Here is a 21650-nt window from a genome sequence, read left to right on the forward strand (position 1 = left end):
ATCGTCTGCCTGTGTCTTTTTCCTGGAAATGAATATTTTCAGCCAATATAGGCAATCCATCAACATGACTGGAGAGTTAACTCTCCACACTTGTACAGACTGTATATAACTACCAATTGGTAGTTATATACAGTCTGTACAAGTGTGGTTAATGCAATAAACATTTGTAAGGAGGTGGCAGTTACTGTGAATTTACAGCAGTTACACAGTGATCAGTAATAAACAGAGCCAGTGAGAGTGAGTGGATATAACAGAGTCAGTAACTCAGGTGTGTCGATTGGTTTGTCATCTGTTTTTGAGGCTGGAGGAGACGTAGAAATCGTTTGTCTTAAATCTAAGTTAGGAAGATTCATGTTTTAAAACAAGCACTTTTTGTCAGAAATGCAAGAAGTACATCTACAGAAAGCACAGTTACATTCTGTCCATCATGTGGACAAAATTGAAAATGTTGAACATTGAAAAACTGAGAACATCAGGCAAGTTCAAAAGAAATGTGTTTGTAAGAACGAAACCTCGACTAAATTGTTCCTACAAATAGTTATGGAAAGTCAAACTGTGTTGTATGTCTAAATGTTTATCTAATGGAAAGTAAAGTTGCTTTTGTTTTATTGCAGTTTTTTGTTTTTTTTTTGGCCTGTCCCGTTTGGCTCTTTTGCCATCAGAATTGTTGTCTAAAGGCAAAGAAAGATGCCCAACGGATTTACTTTACCAAATTGACCATCCCAGCCTTGCCGTAATGGTCCATTTGATTCACCTTCTATTGTTTATTTTATTTTCACTTACTGAATACGGGACAGACTTGACTGGGGGAAAGAAGGGGAGAAAGAAAGAGGGAAAGAGAAACAGCTGAGAAGAGGGACGGGGGAGAAGGGCAAAAAACATAAACCAACAGAATGAGCAGAGAAAAAAAAAATGCATATATCGATCACCTGGATCACCTGCTGAGAAAGAAAAAAGAAAACAAGCAGAACAGAACAAGAGTAATAGAATAAACAACATCACAATGATATATGGGAATATGACAGTAAATACTAAATATTAAACATTATTGTGCAGCACATAAGATCAACAGAACACAGTGTGCTTTGAGGTAGGAGCCAAAAAGGGTGTAGTTTGTGGGTGTGATCACCCGTGTGTACACCTGTGAGCATGGACGCGCTTGTTTTTTTTTTAAAAAAAGGTTCCTTCATGTAATGATCTGCTAGAGGGTGTGGGGGGGCCACAGCCCCGTCCTCCAGGGCATGAAGCAGGTATGGAGGAGATCAAAACTCCAGACATCCAGAGGCCCCCAGAACACAAGAGACCAAGGAAGACCAACAGAGGGGCAGCCGCGCCACTGTCCCAGAAAGAGCTGAGGAGAGTCTCAGATGAGGGCTCACTCAGCAGCCGCGGAGCAGAAGCCAGGGGGAGTTGCAGTGACGCGCCCGTGAGCTCCGCCGGCAGCCAGCCGTGCCTGAGTGACCGAGACCCAGGCTGAGAGGCCGGGGGCACCCAACCTCCGAAGTGGCCCCAGCGAGCCCCAGGCTCCAGGCCCCGATAAGCGGCCGCTAAGGAGTGAGCCGGTGTGTACCTGGATGCCCATCCCCGGACACAAAGAACCACCAACGCACCGACACCTGAGGGAGTCCGCCACTGGCAGGGGAAGTGGTGGTAGGGGGAGATAGGCCTCCAAACCTTGGAGGGCCTGAGATGTCCCCAGAGAGGTGGCGCCTGACACCCAACCTGACATATAGACACAGACCATACAGGCATACACATATACAAACATCCATTCCCACCCTCATGCTCTCATATGCAATTACTCCACACTCAACCAAAGTGGAGACAGACATAAAGAGACGCTGTACACACGATCACACTCCCCAAGCGTACTCTACGAACCGGGTCTAGGTACCCTTGCCCCTGGAGGGGGGAACTGCACCCAGACCCAGGTGGTGTTACCCTTTTCCCTGCGGTGGGGGGAGGCAGACCGCCCCGACTCCGCAGCAGCAGGGAGGCCCCACACTCCAGACCGCAGTCGGACGGCCAACTCCTCCTCCTAGCCCCCCCGCTCCAGCAGGCCGCAGAGAATGGGGGGTTATTATTGCAGTTTTTTGACAACTCTGAGTGGATTTACACAGTACAGGTCAAAATGACCCGCAACAGAGCTGGCTCTATCACCACGTTTGAACTTGTTTAATGCACAATACATTTGTAACTGTCATTGTTTTCAGTTTTTTCTTAAAAAAAACCGTTTAATTACATGAAATGCAATTTTGCTTATTTTGATCTTATCATACACTTGAAGATTCCGAAATCAGCACTCCTTTTGTTTAGATCATTTTCACAGCAAAGTTCACTGCGGATGTGCCACAATTTAAATCCCATTCTTCAAGTCTCTATCCTGTTTCTGCTGGTGTGCCCCAGGGTTCAGTATTAGGGCCCCTTTTATTCATTCTTTATATGCTTCCTCTTGGTCATATATTCTGAAAATATAATATAAATTTTCACTGTTATGCCGATGACACCCAGCTCTACATTTCTTCTAAACCCAATTCATCCCTCCCACCTCCCTCCCTCTCAGACTGTCTTATTGAGATTAGATCCTGGTTCTCCTCCAATTTCCTCAAACTTAACAGTAATAAAACTGAAGCTTTACTTGTTTGTACACCATCTATCTTAACCAAATCCCACAGTTTTTCCATTAACATTGAAAATTCTCCTACCCTTCCCTCCCCTCAGGCTAAGAGTTTGGGTGTCATACTTGATAATACTCTTTCATTCCAGTCTCACATTAATTACATAACACGGTCTGCTTACTTCCACTTACGTAATATTAACAGACTCCGTCCCTTCCTTACTCCCCATGCTGCTGCCATCCTTGTCCATAGTCTTATTACGTCCCGTATTGATTACTGCAATTCCCTCCTATTTGGTCTCCCTAAAAGGTCCCTTCATAAACTCCAACTTCTTCATAATTCTGCAGCTTGGGTCATAACTCGTACTCTGTTAAGAGCTCTTATTACCCCAGTTCTTCAGCAACTTCACTGGTTGCCCATAGAAGCCAGGATAAATTTTAAGATCTTACTTCTTACATACAAGTGTATCCATAAATCTGCTCCTTTATATTTGTGTGACCTGCTCCATATCACCACTGTTTCCCGCCCTCTCAGATCATCATCTGCTCTTCATCTTACTGTTCCGTCCTCACACCTTATTACTATGGGGAACAGAGCTTTCAGTCGCTCTGCTCCTCGGCTCTGGAACTCTCTTCCTCCAGCCATAAGAAATATTGACTCCCTCTCCGTATTTAAGTCACAGCTCAAAACACATCTGTTTAAACTGGTTCATTCGCTTTAGTGCTGATTTTATCTGTTGTCAAGTTCTGCTTTGCAATTTTAACTTATTTTATGTATTTTATGACTATTGTTCCTTTTATTCATTTTGTTCTTTGTAAGGTGACCTTGGGTTTCTGAAAGGCGCCCTCAAATAAAATGCATTATTATTATAATAATAATAATTATTAATATTATTAATAATAATAACAATAATATTTTTAAACTTACTATTGACTCAAATTTTACTAAGAAAATGAAATACACAAAAACACAATTCATTCATCCACGTATAATAATAATTCATTAATAATTCATTCATTGTCTTTTTCTCCTTTGTACTTTTGTTTTAATCCATCCATTTATTTATTTATTTTTGGCTCTGTGCAAATTTTAGGAAGTCCCATGGCCTGTAGGGAGTTTACTCGTAACTTTTTTTTAATGAATTTGCATTATTTCTAAAAGCATACATATATTTACTACATTTACTACAGAGTCCTCTCCCCACTCCCCTACCTCCCTCGCTTCCCCCCCTTCCTGACACCATGACACCCCCCTCCTCCAATCCCTCTCTCAGCAGCAAGACATCTCCCCCCCCCCCCTCCCCTCCTCCCCAACATCTCCCAGTGTCACAGTGGATCAGGTCAGGAGACAACTGAGGAAGCTTCGCCCCAGAAAGGCAGCAGGCCCAGACAAGGTGTGTCCTAGGATGCTAAAGGCATGTGCTGCTGAACTTGGGGAGCCGCTACAACGAGTCTTCAATCTCAGTCTGCGACTGGGGAGAGTGCCCGCCCTATGGAAGTCCCCAAAAGGAACCGGCCCAATGAGCTGAATGACTTCCGACCGGTAGCACTGACGTCACATCTTATGAAGACTCTAGAGCGGCTCTTCCTCAACCTCCTCCGACCACAGGTACAACATGCCCAGGACCCACTACAGTTCGCCTACAAGGCGGGTGTCGGAGTGGAGGATGCCATCCTGTACCTCCTGCATAGAGCCCACTCACACCTGGATGGGGGAAAAGGCATGGTCAGGATCCTGTTTCTTGACTTCTCCAGTGCCTTTAATACCATCTGGCCCTGTATGCTTCAGGAAAAACTGAACAGGATGGAGGTGGACCCCTGCCTGGTGGCTTGGATCTCCGACTACCTCACCGACAGACCACAGTACGTCAGGCTGAAGGACATCACGTCTGACACAGTGGTCAGCAGCACAGGAGCACCACAGGGAACTGTGCTGTCCCCTCTTCTCTTCACCCTGTACACCTCTGACTTCTGCTACAACTCTGAATTATGTCACATTCAGAAGTTTGCAGACGACACGGCCATCATGGGGTGTATCTGGGATGATCAGGAAGAGGAGTACAGAAGTCTGGTGAGGAACTTTGTCGCATGGAGTCGCACAAACCACCTGCAACTCAACACCTCAAAGACCAAGGAACTGGTTGTGGATTTCGGGAGGTCCAGACCAGGTCCACTGCCAGTTCAGATAGAGGGGGAGGAGGTGGAGCTGGTCAACACATACAAGTACCTCGGGCTGTGGGTGGACAACAAACTGGACTGGTCATGCAACACAGAGCACCTGTATAAAAAAGGCCAAAGCCGACTGTACTTCCTCAGGAGGCTGAGGTCTTTTAACATCTGCAGGAAGCTCCTGAGGATGTTTTACCAGTCAGTGGTCGCAGGAGTCCTTTTCTATGCTGTGGTGTGCTGGGGGAGCAGCACAGCAAAGAAGGACTCATGCAGGCTAGAGAAACTGATCAGGAAGGCTGGCTCTGTGGTCGGCATGAAGCTGGACACTCTGGTGACAGTGGCAGAGAAAAGGACACTAAAGAAACTGATGGACATTATGAACAATGCCGGGCATCCTCTGCACACGGTCGTAAACAATCAGAGGAGCCTATTCAGCGACAGGCTGCTTCTCCCAAAGTCAAAAACCAACAGACTTAAAAACTCCTTTGTCCCACACAACATCAGACTGTTTAACTCCTCACTGGAGGGGAGAGGGAGGAGAAACAGGGGGACAAGGGAGGGCGGGAACAACTGAGCTGTAGGTGCTTTTCTACACTATGCAATATTTGCAATATTTGTTTTTTGTCTCTTTCTTATATTTGACTGTGCAATAATCACTGTGCAATATACTCACTCAAATGAGCAATCCTATTTATCCATATTGTATATTCTGTATCTATATATATGTATATATGGTGTATTTATGCTTATATCCTTACTCTCATTCCCCTTAATGTATCTGTAACATGCAACTTCTGTCGGTGCTTTGTTACTGGAAACTGAATTTCCCGGAGGAACCCACCCGAGGGATTAATAAAGTTTCATCTAATCTAATCTAATCTAATCATATATACGTATATTGTTAAATATCCCAATTCTTTGATCTTTGGGCTGAAGGAAGAACAACACTCGGTGTTTATGCTCAATGACAATCACTTTAACCAACACAATTGTCATTATTCCATACAAACACTTTGAGCATTACATCCGGACGGTAGTTTTGCACAGGAGGGTGTCCGGCAAAATCTCGAAGTGTCTGACTGTTTCTCACATTCTTATAGCTTCAGACCCCCTCCAAGCATTCACATTCTTTCTCTCTCTCAATGAGTCTAAGTTAGGACCTTGGCTTCCTGTGCAGTATGTTTTGTTCTTTCTAATCAGACAAATAAGGCCATGATTCTCTGCAAACAGTATTTCTTATAAATCAGCAGTATAATGCATCATAAAACAGAAAATGTACTTGGGGATTTTCATAGCTCAGCATCCAACATCAAAATCCACCGGGGCAGTTCCTTCAGCACACATTGACACACAGAAATTAACAATAGGTGCCTGCTGGTCCCTCTCTAGTCTAAACAACAGTGTTTCAGTAGCTTTCCACTAGAAGATGGTCCCCTGTTATCTACTTTCTCCCAGGCAAGCGTGAGCGAGAGTCTACAGCATTCTACCCCCCAAGGACACATAGTCTAATGCCTTTATTTCAGGGCCGTGTCCACTTAATACTACACTACATGGTTATATGCCATTTTAGTTAATATAAAGCATAGAATTGAGGCACTTCAAATAATTTAATCCCAACAATATATACAAAAAAACTTCAATTTTAAAGTGTTTATTTATCGGATAAAATAAGTTATTACTGTTCTGTCACCGTTATTATTGTCAGGGGTGTCCAAATCCACAAGCTAAGAAGTACAGAACAGAAACCAAAACACTAGTAGCCACGAACCAAGAAGAAAGCAGACAAATAAACAATAATGCAAAATCAAAACACTGGGCCACAGGCCCAGGACTGTAACAAATGCAGTCCAATACAGCATCAGCAGTAACTCTCTGATCACGCAGTGTGAATTGTGTTCTTGTAACGTATCAGTGATCCTGTATTCTTTCTTTTAAAATCATTAAAATTCCTCATTGTGTGGCAGTATACCCGATGAAAACAGTGCCTGTATTCTTAAAGCATCTGAAGACTGGGTTAGGTTAGATTTGTTAGTACTTCTGACTACTTATTTTGGCCTAAGAATAGAGTCATTTATTTTAATATTATAACAGCTCCTAGGGAAGCAATTTAATCAGTCAGCGGCTCCTTGGCATTGTGATGTTTTAGAAAAAATCCAACACTAAATTATTTTCCTGAAAATACCTGTTACATTAAATGATGTGTATTTGTGGAGAATGCTGTGCTGGTGGCTGTATGAATGTGGTGGACAGGCGAGGGACTACAAAGCACTACAGACCGAAGGAGTCGGTGGGAATGTGACCATGACATAGCAGGAAGTGTTTTAATCTCCAAAACATGTCTGTAATATTTGATATGCAGGATAAGCTCCAGCTATATCCTCAATCTTTAATGTTCACTATGCACTGCTTCAGTGGGAAACAGGTGCGCACAGTGTGGTGTTTTGTCAGCAGAGCAGCAGAGGCCCAACATGAGTTTGGTAACAAAGCCTTCAAAAGTCAAAGAATGCTGACAAAGGTACCAGACAAAGAACGATTCAGAAGACCCCTATGAGAAGACCACCAAGGGAACAGTTCACCCTGCCTGGGATAGGGTTACTGGGGCTCCGCCCCGGAGGCAGGCCCAGGGAAGGTGCCTGAGGGCGAGCGTCTGGTGACCAGGCCTTAGTCCATGGGGCCTGGCCAGGTACAGCCCGAAAAAGGGACATGGGCCCATCTTCCTGCAGGCCTGCCACCCAAAGGAGGCACCGTAGGGGTCGGGTGCATTGTGAGCAGAGCGCAGCCAGGAGTGGAGGCCCTGGCTGATTGAGCCTCAGCAACCAAGACTGGCAACTGGAACATGGAATGTCACCTCTGGTGTGGAAGGAGCCTGAGTTAGTGCGTGAGGTTGAGAGGTACCGGCTAGATATAGTTGGGCTTACCTCAGTGCACGCCTCTGGAGCCAGCCTCCTGGAAAGGGGCTGGACTCTCCTGGAGGTTGCTCTACCTGGGGACTTTGTTGTCCTACTGAGAGACTTTAATGCTAATTTGGGCAACAACAGTGAGACCTGCAGGGGTTTGATAGCGAGGAACGACTTCCCGGATCTGAACCTGAGTGGTGTTTTTTGTTGTTGGACTTCTGTGCAAACCGCAGTTTGGCCATAACCAACACAATGTTTGAACATAAGAATGTCCATAAGTGCACATGGCACCAGGACGCTCTGGGCCACAGGTCGATGATCAATTTTGTAGTCATATCACTAGACCTGCGGCGAAATATTCTGGACACTCAAGCCTAAACATATAGTGAGGGTGTGTGGGGAAAGCCTAGCAGAGATCCCAGTCCTTGAGGTCTTCAGCGCACACCTCTGGAGCTTCAACAGCATTCTGAGGGAGATGTGTGTTTTGGACTTGGAGAAGGCATTAAACTGTGTCCCTTGGAGTGTCCTGTGGAGGGTGCTCCGGGAGAATGGGGTGTTTGGCCCATTAGATCCTCATACAACCGTTGCAAGAGCTTGGTCCACATAGCCGGTAATAAGTGGATTTGTTCCTGGTGGGTGATGGGCTCCACTAGGGCTGCCCTTTGTCACCGATTCTGTTCATAATTTTTATGGACAGAATTTCTAGGCGTAGCCAAGTCGGGGAAAGCTTTCACTTGGGTGGTCTCAGAATCTCATCTCTGCTTTTCGCAGATAATGTGGTTCTGTTGGCTTCATCAGGTGATGGCCTCCAGTCTGCACTGGAATAGTTTGCAGCCGAGTGTGAGGCCGTGGGAATGAGAATCAGCACCTCCAGACTCGAGGCTTTGGTCCTCTGCTGAAAAAGGGTGGAGTGCCCACTCCGGGTCAGGGATGAGTTCCTGCCCCGGTGGAGGAGTTTAAGTATCTCGGAGTCTTGTTCATGAATGACGGGAGAAGGGAGCGGGAGATTGACAGACGAATTGGTGCTGCAGTGATGCAGACGCTTAACCAGTCTGTTGTGGTAAAAAAGAGAGCTGAGTGTAAAAGCGAAGCTCTCAATTTTCCGGTGGATCTACGTCCTCGCCCTCACTTATGGTCACGAGCTGTGGGTGGTGAGCTAAAGAACGAGATTGCAGACACAAGCCGCAGAAATGAGCTTCCTCCGAAGGGTGGCTCGCCTCTCCTTTAGAGATAGGGTGAGAAGTTCAGCCATCCAGGAGGGGCTCAGAGTAGAGCCGCTGCTCCTCCACATCGAAAGGAGACAGCTGAGGTGGATTGGGCATCTGATAAGGATGCCTCCTGAGCGAGGTGTTCTTGGCATGTCCCACTGGGAGGAGGCCCCGGGGCAGGCCCAGGACACACTGGAGAGATATATGATCTGATGACTCATCGTCTATCGCCTCTGTCAGTGCGCCCCAGGGTGGCTGTGGCTACAATGTAGCTTGCCATCACCAGTGTGTGAATGGGTGGATGACTGGATATGTAAAGCGCTTTGGGGTCCTTAGGGACTAGTAAAGCGCTATATACAGTGGGGCAAAAAAGTATTTAGTCAGCCACCGATTGTGCAAGTTCCCCCACCTAAAATGATGACAGAGGTCAGTAATTTGCACCAGAGGTACACTTCAACTGTGAGAGACAGAATGTGAAAAAAAAATCCATGAATCCACATGGTAGGATTTGTAAAGAATTTATTTGTAAATCAGGGTGGAAAATAAGTATTTAGTCAATAACAAAAATACAACTCAATACTTTGTAACATAACCTTTGTTGGCAATAACAGAGGTCAAACGTTTACTATAGGTCTTTACCAGGTTTGCACACACAGTAGCTGGTATTTTGGCCCATTCCTCCATGCAGATCTTCTCGAGAGCAGTGATGTTTTGGGGCTGTCGCCGAGCAACACGGACTTTCAACTCCCGCCACAGATTTTCTATGGGGTTGAGGTCTGGAGACTGGCTAGGCCACTCCAGGACTTTCAAATGCTTCTTACTGAGCCACTCCTTTGTTGCCCGGGCGGTGTGTTTTGGATCATTGTCATGTTGGAAGACCCAGCCTCGTTTCATCTTCAAAGTTCTCACTGATGGAAGGAGGTTTTGGCTCAAAATCTCACGATACATGGCCCCATTCATTCTGTCCTTAACACGGATCAGTCGTCCTGTCCCCTTGGCAGAAAAACAGCCCCATAACATGATGTTTCCACCCCCATGCTTCACAGTAGGTATGGTGTTCTTGGGATGCAACTCAGTATTCTTCTTCCTCCAAACACGACGAGTTGAGTTTATACCAAAAAGTTCTACTTTGGTTTCATCTGACCACATGACATTCTCCCAATCCTCTGCTGTATCATCCATGTGCTCTCTGGCAAACTTCAGACGGGCCTGGACATGCACTGGCTTCAGCAGCGGAACACGTCTGGCACTGCGGGATTTGATTCCCTGCCGTTGTAGTGTGTTACTGATGGTGACCTTTGTTACTTTGGTCCCAGCTCTCTGCAGGTCATTCACCAGGTCCCCCCCGTGTGGTTCTGGGAGCTTTGCTCACCGTTCTCATGATCATTTTGACCCCACGGGATGAGATCTTGCGTGGAGCCCCAGATCGTGGGAGATTATCAGTGGTCTTGTATGTCTTCCATTTTCTGATGATTGCTCCCACAGTTGATTTTTTCACACCAAGCTGCTTGCCTATTGTAGATTCACTCTTCCCAGTCTGGTGCAGGTCTACAATACTTTTCCTGGTGTCCTTCGAAAGCTCTTTGGTCTTGGCCATGGCAGAGTTTGGAGTCTGACTGTTTGAGGCTGTGGACAGGTGTCTTTTATACAGATGATGGGTTCAAACAGGTGCCATTCAGGGCTGTGCAGAGAGGTTTAAAGGGGCGGGTGCTCAAAGTTAAAAAGGGGCACATTGAACCAGGCTGAATAACAACAACACACATTCATCAAGAATCTAATATGGGCAACAAGGCAAAGCAAACGTAGCCGATGCTTTACCTGATGGGTACAATGTTGCTGTTGAGGGGTTGCTGTGGATAGTGCTGGAGGGCAGGGCTGTGTTGATCTGAGACTGAAAACATTAAAAAGTCCATAGGAGAGATGGTAGCTGATTAAACAAGTGTCATGAAATAATAACAAAATGCAAAGATTGGTGACAGCACTTGGAACCATAAGGCAACAAAAAACTGTGAGAAATAATTTAGGCTCTGCCTGTGACTCACTCTTTGCTTCTCTTCTTCCTTCCATCCCATCATTTCATATATCACTCTCCACTTGCTGTCTATCTGAGAACAAGGCACAACTTGCTATTGCAATAAACTATAATCTAATTATCCACACCTAACAACTCTTGCACTTAATCTATAATAAAGTGATGACAGAAAAATGTTATAGCACTGCCTTTAGTAGCCTCACACAGCTCCTACTGTTTCCTCCTCATGTCCTTACCAGGCATGTCTGGACAATATTATATCATGAGTAATATTTTTTTTTAAAAATCCATCTAAATAAAACACACACATACACGCACACACAATGACATTTTAGACCTTCTTCAGAATACTGTATATACTATGGGCATCACTGTGCTGATCCAGAATCCTTACATTATTATTTATTACTAGAGCTACAATAATAAAGCAATGAGTAGGGGGAAGTAATAAATATGAAATAATGTCATTATGATGATTCCATTTGTTTCACTATCCACTCTGTGCAGGGAGAAAGCTTATTACATTTTTAAACTGTAGAGATACAATAATCTTACTGCTGTAAAATCCAAATTTTGTCTTATTTAAAATATAAATCTAATATAATCTGCTTCTTAACCCGTTTTGCCCCACTGGCAACAATTGTTGCCAAAGTTTATCACTGTCATTTTCGACTCACAATAAAAAATCTCAAAGGTACTAATGCAACTTTTTCCACTTATATGCTAGTAGACAACTTAGACAAAGGTTTTGATTTTTAAAAAATCGTTTCCAAGTGCTTCCTATCGCATGACATCATCTGCTTCCCGCTCTTTCTGGCTGAAGACATGGCGGATGCAAATCATCCTGGAAAGAGGTAATTTTCATAAATTTCTTATGACTTTCCCCCCAAACATATTTATAATTATTTAATCATTCAAGTCTCTAGAGTAACCCTCCCCAAAAAAATTGTACCTAGGATAAATATTTTTTTGTTCATGGGCTTATTTCTGTGAGTGGCAACAAAAGTTGCCAGTGGGCACATAGCATGTCGCTAACTAAAGGAAAACACTGTCTGCAGGATTGCTCCTAATTTACTTATTTAAAATTGTAGAATGATGTACAATGGCTCATTTTAGTCCTTTTAGAATAATTCCTAGCTAAATAAATTCACAGGTATTCAAGGCCTCTGTGTATAGGATTTTTATACATTACCATACATCATTTTCTTGCTAGCTAAAATTCGCTTGCTAGCTAAAATGTATGTTGTCCTTTCCTTAGGTACACCGTAGCAGAGATCCTGGCCATGCTGCAGGACTCTGAAACTGTGGCGGACATCACAGTTGTGCCTGAGTCAGAAATGCACGCACATGACACAGACTGTGACAGTGACCAATCTGATGATGAGGCCACTGGTGACCATAACCGCCTCCCATCAAGAATACTCAAAGGTGAAGGCTTTCTACCTAATTCGGACATGCAGCTGCCAAATCCCCCCGATGATGATCCTGGGTGCTCATCCTCAGTGAGTCAGACAGAGACTAGAAAGGTCAGTGGCACAAATGAAAATGTGACCAGTCAGATTGTTGGGCCCATGCTCCACAAAACTAAGAACCAAGACAGGAAATTCAAAAAAATCAAAATTGCGGCCAAAGCTGGCCTTGGCCTTGGCCTGGCAGAGAAAGCTGAAGTGCCACCTGGAGTCAAGTTTTACCACGACAACCTCTTCACAACCCTGTCCCTGGTGGATGAGATGACCCTGAGAGGCTATGGCAGCTGTGGCACGATGCGACAAACTCAGCTCCATAACGTTCCCTTCACAGCACCCCAGACCTTCAAGAAGACACCCAGAGGAGATGCTGAGTATCTGGTTGAGGCAGAGAAGCTGATTGTAAGGTGGAATGACAACAGCGTGGTCACCGTGGTGTCGAACATGGAGAGGGAGTTCACCGAAACTGAGGCGAAGAGATGGAATAAACAGAAGCGGACTATGGACAAGGTCAGACAGCCCAAGTGTATCCAGGACTACAACACACACATGGGAGGAGTGGACCTGCATGACCAGTTTGTCAGCCGCTACAGAGTCAACATCCGGTCCAAGAAGTGGTGGTGGCCATGCTTCAGCTGGGCCCTGAACAGTGCCATGGTGAACAGCTGGTGCTATTACAGGTACACAAGGCTGTATGTTATTTAGTGATATCACAATCGAGTTGGTGATGTTTGACTCGAGGTCATCGCTAGTGCTCTTCGGTCGACAAGAGCAACAGTGATGATATCCAGACCAACATCACAAACTCAAGTGTGATATTGCTTTTACAGAACATTCTACATATGGGGCATGACGTTGTAGAAAGGATGAAACGATGCACATTCATGCATCTATCATGCTTGTTTTGTCATTCATTTAGGTCCTGGAAAAGCGGGGAGAAGGATCTCCTCTCCTTCCAGAGGCTGGTAGCCCAGACCCTCCTCCTGCGCCATGGAACAAAGCCATGTAGGCAGGGCAGAAGATCTTCAATGGCGGTGGCGATAACTGATGCCACCAGGTTTGATAATTTGAACCACTGGCCCTGCAACACTGGTAGCAGGTACAAGCGATGCAAGAACTGCGGCGGACGCACATCATTTGCGTGTGGAAAGTGTGATGTGCCACTACATGTGGAGTGCTTCAAGAAGTACCACACTGAGTAGAACATGCATGAAAGATGATGGAATGTATGGGAAGAAATATGTTATATATGTATATATGTTTTTAGAGGTTCTAAGAAAAAAATGTTTGTTGAGTTTTTGAGTATAAAAAAATTGAGAATAAAGAAATCAGTTCAAATTGTTTGATGTTTTGAATTTTATACAGGGGGAACCTGAGGCTCCACCTTTTTGTTATTATTTATTATGACTATATTATTATTTTGTTCTTATTATATTATTATTACTTCTCTATTATTATTATTAGGTGACATTTGACCTAGTGACAAGCTGTGTGACTACTGGCAACAATTGTTGCCAGTCATAAAAATGCTATTTTCTTCAAAAAAAAGTACAAAATGGAAAAAATAAATACATAACATGATTCAGAGGGACTCAACTGATAAAATGATATGCCTTACAACTCTGAAAAAAATCTGGGCACAAACGGGTTAATGTATGTTCTTTAAAATACTGTTGTGATATTTTGATACCATGGTAGCATTTACAGGATATTGTTTTATTGTGATATTATACAGAAAAGAGTTACTCAATAAGGCCCATTTAATAGTTGTTTTTCTCTTTCTCTGTGACCCAAGAATTAATGTGTAAGACTCACAAGCTGGTACCCCAAGGTCGAAAATACCACAGAGACGAGACCACTTCCTTACTCCCATCCTCCCTTTTTCTTTATCTCTTAGAAAAAGGCTCGTTAAAGGCCAGGTGGTTTGTTTCAGAATTCACTAATGAAAGAACTCTGTATTCTATGTCTAGGAGTGTATTTTGCTGGGATGATCATAAATTGTAGCTGAACTGATAAACTACACACAGGATACTTCTTTGCTCACAAGGCAGGAAGACGTTTCCTTATTTGGTCTGTACCGGTTTGAACTGAGAACTTGCTGACACACGAACCTTTTTTTCCTCTATATAAGCTGTTATGTACTAAATAAACCTTTGAGTCGATTTGGGAAGACAACCTGAAGCAGTCTGTGTTTCCTTGTTCTCCCAAGCTGCTCCCGACGTCGTAACTAACCCAGCTGAATGGCATACCTGAGTGTTACTTTAAATAATTAGGAATCTTAGAAGGAAAGGACAGAACTCTGCTTATCGCTCGTGCCTTGGAGGGAAAACCGGGATGGACATTTTTTCCTTCAATTTGGTGTCAGAAGTGGGATGGACTGACAGAAGGTAAATATGCGTCTTTCATATTTATATAAAGACCGTATTATACCTCTCTCAGTGATCGATCCATAAAAAAAACGGGATATGCTGACGAAGTTTCACTTAGTGATCCAGAGAGATACACTGACGACTTCCTCAGTCCCCGAATAAAGTAAATTAACCCTTGTGTGGTGTTGGTGGACCCGCTAGAGTTGTGGCTTTCCAAATTAACACTATCAAACAATTTTATGTTAAATTACTATGAATTAATGTGCTTCTCGTTTTTCTTTTATATAAAATGTTATAAATAAATCAGTTATAATCAAGTGGAAAGACACAACACATTTATACGTAAAAAAATATATAATAATAATAATTAATTGTTTAATTTTTCTTTTGAAAAAAAACAAAACAAAAAAAAACACGGGTCTCAAGGGTTAAAAGCAGTAAATTAAAAGCAGAAAGACACAGGGAGTTGCCTGTTGTTTTGCGAGAAGTTGCTCGTTAAGCGAGAAGTTGCTCGTTAAGTGAGAGTTGCTCACCCAAACAAAAATTGCTAGCAATAAATTTAAAGTGACCTCAGCTGTGCCGCAGCGAAAATACTAACCTAAAAGTGTTCCTCCTAGCGTGTAAACCCCTCTGGAAATCACTGAACATGGGTCAGAATTATTCAAAGACCACAGACAGGTCCGATAAAAAATCTAAAGTACCTGTAAAACCAAAAATTAATAAAATACAAAATAAAGTCTCAAATAACGGCTCAGTACAACTCCCATTTCCGGTTACGTGTAACCTACGTCCGCGAATCGGTGAAGACGTCCATGATCACGTATCCAGAACATGCGGAAGTGCTTATGTGACTGACTTTGTTTACAACTTACGGACTGTAAGTTCAATGCATTCTAATTTATTTCCGGAGCCCTATCCCGAACGATTATCGCCAGAAAACAGGTCAGTAAAACTGAAGGCCAGTGCAGATACTACCACGAAAGCTAAAAGTGTTAAGATAAAGGTGAATTTTGATGTAGAAGGCTCAGAGGAAAGTGAGAAACTAATGTATGCAGGATTACCCGCTCCAGCACAGCAAGGAAGTTTCAGAGGACGGAAGGATAAAAGTAGAGATGTGTGTTTTTGCTGTGGAATGGTAGGACACTGGTCCAGAGAATGTCGCTTTGCAGCCACCAACAGGGCACACGCGCCTCGACCACAGAACGCAGTACAAGTTCCTGCCACTAGGCGTCAGCGGAGCTCTTCCAGACAAGGTAACTGGCAACAAAGGGAAGCATGCAATAATGGCCCCACAGGTGCAAATTTAGCTCAGTTTTCCAGCAGCCGCAGACACCCAAAGCAAAAATGAATTTGTGTATTTAATTTAACACAAAGGGTGAAATGTTTGCTGACACTGATAACAGCTTATGTTTTCTCTGCCCTATGTACCGACATGATGGAGAAGGAACATCCTCTGTGTCAGCTGGACCCTCAGCAGAGAATGAACTCAACATCCTTTTTGTCCGGTACTCTATGTCACACACTGTGCCAAAAAAAAACGTGTACAGACGCCACTACCGGTAATCCCATGACTGGGAGCCACACTTTTGTTTCTCTAAGGTCAAACAGTGATTTTGTCACATAACTCAGACATAGTTTATGACATAACTACACCATGTCGTCACATAGATCTAACCTACCCTATCGACTGTACTATTTCTGCACTTACGTTGCCAGCTGAATACCAGAATATGACATTGTGGTCTAAAAGTGAGAATGATATAGGATTTATTGACTGTACACTTTATCACGTACACCTATTAAAACACAACAAGCCAGTATATGTCAAGCAACATCCCATTTCTGCCGAAAAAGCCGCAGCCCTAGATGTCATGATAGGAGATTTATTGACTACAGAAGTAATAAAGCCCACACTCCTGTCAATCCTGTGCCAAAGCCTAACAAACCTGGCGTATGGCGTTTCATACAAGACTTAAGGCAAATTAATGCAGTCAACATTCCTCTGCCACCTCTCGTTTCAGATGTTCACAGCATATTGACATGCATTGCATACACATTTTACCGTGGTGGATTTATGCTCCGCTCCTTTTTCTCAGTACCTGTGCATGAAGACACACAGCCGTTATTTGCATTCACACATAGAAATAAGCAGTACACTTGGACTCGTTTGCCCCAAGGCATGATAGACAGCTCTGCTGCTTTCTCAATGGTGCTTCACTCCTCCAGGGCTGCACCCTGATCCACATGTGGATGACCTCCTCCTCTGTGCTGAAAGTGAAAAACTATGTCAAACTGCTACACACATGCTTCTCCAGCACCTCCAAAAGACTGGCCACAAAGCGTCAGCAAAGAAAATGCAGTACTGTCAGACTTCTGTTCAATATTTGGGATTCACACTGTCTCACGGAAAACGTTCCATGACTGCAGACAGGGTCAAAGCTGTGACCTCCGTCCCTCGTCCCACTACACAGAAGGAAATGTTGTCCTTCCTGGGCATGGTGAACTATTGCAGACAGTGGATACCAGACTGTTCTTTTCATGACCACATTCTGCGTGACTGTTGTAAAAAAGACAAGCCTCCTCGAATACTGTGGTCCACAGAAATGACTGTCTCTTTCAATGCATTAAAGGGAGTGCTGATCTCCGCCACTCAAAGGTGCTGTCCGTGGTTGTTCAGGAATGCCGGCCTGCCTGAGGGCAGTAGCAGCTTGCTCTATCATGATAAAGGACTGCGAGAAGCTCACACTCTCACATGACACTATTCTACACACCAATCACCAGGTCACGACCATTCTAGCAAACATAACTACACAACATATGCAAATCTCACCATAAAAGCGAGCAGCACACCCAATTCGCCAGCACATTTATTGATCCTATGCTGTGTTCTTCTGACCGACAGGATGGCTCAGACAGGCTTGACGATCATGACTGCATGACACGTATACAGGAATCCACAGCACCACGTCCAGATTTAGAGCAAACACCTATCCCAGACTCAGCCACGGTTTATGTGGACGGGTCCTGTTCAAGGCCGAATGACAACTCATTTCTTTGTGGCTATTCAGTGGTGACATTGCCTGACATCATACTAGAGGCTCACTCATTACCATTTCACTCAGCACAAAAAAAGCAGAGCTCATGGCTTTAATACGCGCCTGTGAGCTACATTTGGATAAGCATGTGACAATTTACGCAGACAGCCGCTATGCATTTGGCGTTGTGCATGACTTTGGCACATTGTGGAGACAGAGAGGATTTAGATCTGCTGATGGAAAATAAATTGCTAAATTCTGATTTTGTTCAAAGACTTTTTCAGGCTATACAGCTACCATCGGCCATTGCAGTTGTAAAAACGAAAGGACACAGTACAGCTGACACAGACGAAGCAACAGGTAATGCCTTAGCAGACGTGACAGCCAAGGCTGCAGCTGCATCACAGCTCCCACCTCCGCAGGAAGTATTATCTGTGCCCCTACAGCTGCCACTTGTTACACTCCCAGACTATTTAGACACAAATGTTGATTTAAAATTCATACAAGAGCAGGCCTCTGCATGTGATTACACCTATTGGGAGAATAATGACTGTACCTTAGATGACAGAGATGGCTTATACAAAATCTTAAGGGTTTGATTGCCCTCCCATATTCCCTGATGCCAGTCCTTGCCCGACATTTTCACTGTGTGAGTCATGTCGGACAAAGAGGGGTAATAGGGGCAATAAAATCAAGATTTGTAATTGAGAAAACATCACATGCAGTAAAAAGCATATTAGCAACCTGTCTAACATGTGCGCGAACTAATGTAGGTAGCTCAAAAGCGAAACATCAGCATTTACCACAACCAGATTTTCCATTTCATACATTATGACTCCATCTGCAGTAACCAAATTATTTCCATTTGAAATAAGACTATTCCCAACACCATGGTCAGCTTCCAGAGGGGCACCGCTAGTAGAAGGTGATGTATATTGCATTGTCCACTGATGTTCACAACCTGGTAGAAAAACTGAATAATAACTATCAGAAAGTTTGTCTCTCTCAGCCTTTCCCCTCCACAGTTCCACCAGTGGAGACAAGGAGATGCGTGTTGGAGAAGCCACTAAAACCAAGGACACTCTGGGAGGCCGCGCGTGTTCCAGCCCCAGACTGTACTGGCAGTGACGAAGAACCAGCATCCTCACAGACGGACAACCTCAGTGGATTCATGCCAGCAGGGTTAAGACCAGCCCAATCGGACCATCTCAGGCGTCGGATCAAGCAGATGACATCTCCGGCGGGCCAACGCCCGGAACCAGAGCAAATAAACACACGGGTAGACGACATCTCCGGCGAGCCAGCGCCAGGATCCAATGTACATACACACACACAATCACTGATTAACACACAACGCCTGAAAGAACAACAACAAGGTACTCAAACATCCAGCAGGAACAGAAAGCCAAAAGTACCACATGATGTCTAACCTGATAAAGCTAGACTCATTCCATCCTGATAATGGAGAAAATGAAATGCCCATTGTCATCATACGACGCTTATTCTGTGTCTCTCGAACCTGGGACCAGGCCAGAAGACGACTGAAGAACTGTCTTTCTTATATATTTAGGTTATTTATCATATCTATCGCATTAACCTTAGGATTTTTCTTTGCTATTTTGTATTGTAAACTGCAACCATGTTCACATTTCTGCAGGTCATATTTTGCTGACGATACCTCATGCTCCATTTTGCAAGACACCTACTTAATGCACTCCTCACGTTCCCTAAAATCAGTAAATGACAACATAGACGCCACTAATAAACCATTTTATGCGCCCTCTAGAGTAGGAGTCAACTCCTGGTATGAAAATGCTAGAACAGCTGCTCGTGATTTAGGAAACAGTAACTGTTATGTCTGTTCAAAGGCTAATCCAGAACAGGTAATAGTAGGATACCCCATATCCGGTTTTCCCCTCACTGAGGGACTAGAGAAAATCGGCGGAGATAATGCTCTCTTTAAAGACGCTTTACAGTTGACTCTGAGCCCTCTCGACTGCTTACTTAGACACACACACACACCAACTAACCCTGAGACTCCATTAGGCGAATTATTGAAGTTATCTAATGACACCGCAGGGACCTGCGCCCCAATGAAACGCCCCAAGAATAGGTTAAAGCCCTCACTGCCCTTAGGACAGATCCCTCTCCATTTTAATACTAGTATGATATGTCTGCGCAGACTAAAGTTAACTGGCCCAGACACACACATAGATTATACAAAGGATAACTACACATTCTTCTCTGACTCCCCAGGTGCACGCTGTAATGAGACATGGCTAGCTGTCTCTGTGGCTGAAGTTGTATCATATCTGGAGGAACACACACACAGTTCAAGTTCGAGCGGAGAATCGATCATTGTTCCCCCAGAGGGTGTCTTAAATGATACTGACTGGGGGGAGTTAGTTAAATCACATATGGTCACGCGCCTAACTAGAGCAATCCCTAACGCTTATTGGTTGTGCAATAATACCCTTAGATTAGCTTTACCTGTTAATTGGACCAGTACCTGTGGTCTAGTAACCGTTGATGTATGCTGTACTTTCATTCCCAATAACACCGCCCCTAACGGTTCATTCACACAAGCTATGAATAGACTTGAAGCATTGAAGATAGAACTAATTGCCAATACAGGTCACGGTCAGTGGCTACATAAGTGGCTACAGGACACGTTTGGAAGATGGAAGGAACTAATTGTAGCCTTTGTAACCGTTGTAGCATGTATTATTTGTTGTTGATAATTATTGTCTGTTGTGTGATACCATGTATACGCTCTCAGAATTTTTGATATTAAGCTTGCTCGAAGGACCAGTTACAGTTATGATTTGTCTTTATATTATGTTATTACATTCTGTCTTTATACTATGTTATCATTTCATGATAAAAGGAGAGAACTGTTGTGATATTTTGATACCATGGTAGCATTTACAGGATATTGTTTTATTGTGATATTATACAGAAAAGAGTTACTCAATAAGGCCCATTTAATAGTTGTTTTTCTCTTTCTCTGTGACCCAAGAATTAATGTGTAAGACTCACAAGCTGGTACCTCAAGGTCGAAAATACCACAGAGACGAGACCACTTCCTTACTCCCATCCTCCCTTTTTCTTTATCTCTTAGAAAAAGGCTCGTTAAAGGCCAGGTGGTTTGTTTCAGAATTCACTAATGAAAGAACTCTGTATTCTATGTCTAGGAGTGTATTTTGCTGGGATGATCATAAATTGTAGCTGAACTGATAAACTACACACAGGATACTTCTTTGCTCACAAGGCAGGAAGACGTTTCCTTATTTGGTCTGTACCGGTTTGAACTGAGAACTTGCTGACACACGAACCTTTTTTTCCTCTATATAAGCTGTTATGTACTAAATAAACCTTTGAGTCGATTTGGGAAGACAACCTGAAGCAGTCTGTGTTTCCTTGTTCTCCCAAGCTGCTCCCGACGTCGTAACTAACCCAGCTGAATGGCATACCTGAGTGTTACTTTAAATAATTAGGAATCTTAGAAGGAAAGGACAGAACTCTGCTTATCGCTCGTGCCTTGGAGGGAAAACCGGGATGGACATTTTTTCCTTCAAATACAGCGTGTGTTTTTAATATATTATAATTATAATAATGCATAATTATGTGGACATGCATATTAGATCGTTTTTTAGTGAAATATAATCCCTCCAGAAAGGCAGGAAAAGCCCGGAAACTTACTTTAAAACTAAATATGTTTCTAAATACTTTAAAACTAAATATGTTCCCTAAAACGGTGACAGAGCTACAGACCCATGACAGCCTTACACAGGTAGCCCTCAGCTATGACCAGCACTACTTGTGCAGTTAATAAAAGGACAGGTAATGTTTGTCGT

Source organism: Mchenga conophoros, linkage group LG16 (genome assembly GCF_057382185.1).
Source record: "Mchenga conophoros isolate Kocher_MC1m ecotype Shallow Benthic linkage group LG16, M_conophoros_male_GT1.1, whole genome shotgun sequence".
Classification (NCBI taxonomy): Eukaryota; Metazoa; Chordata; class Actinopteri; order Cichliformes; family Cichlidae; genus Mchenga; species Mchenga conophoros.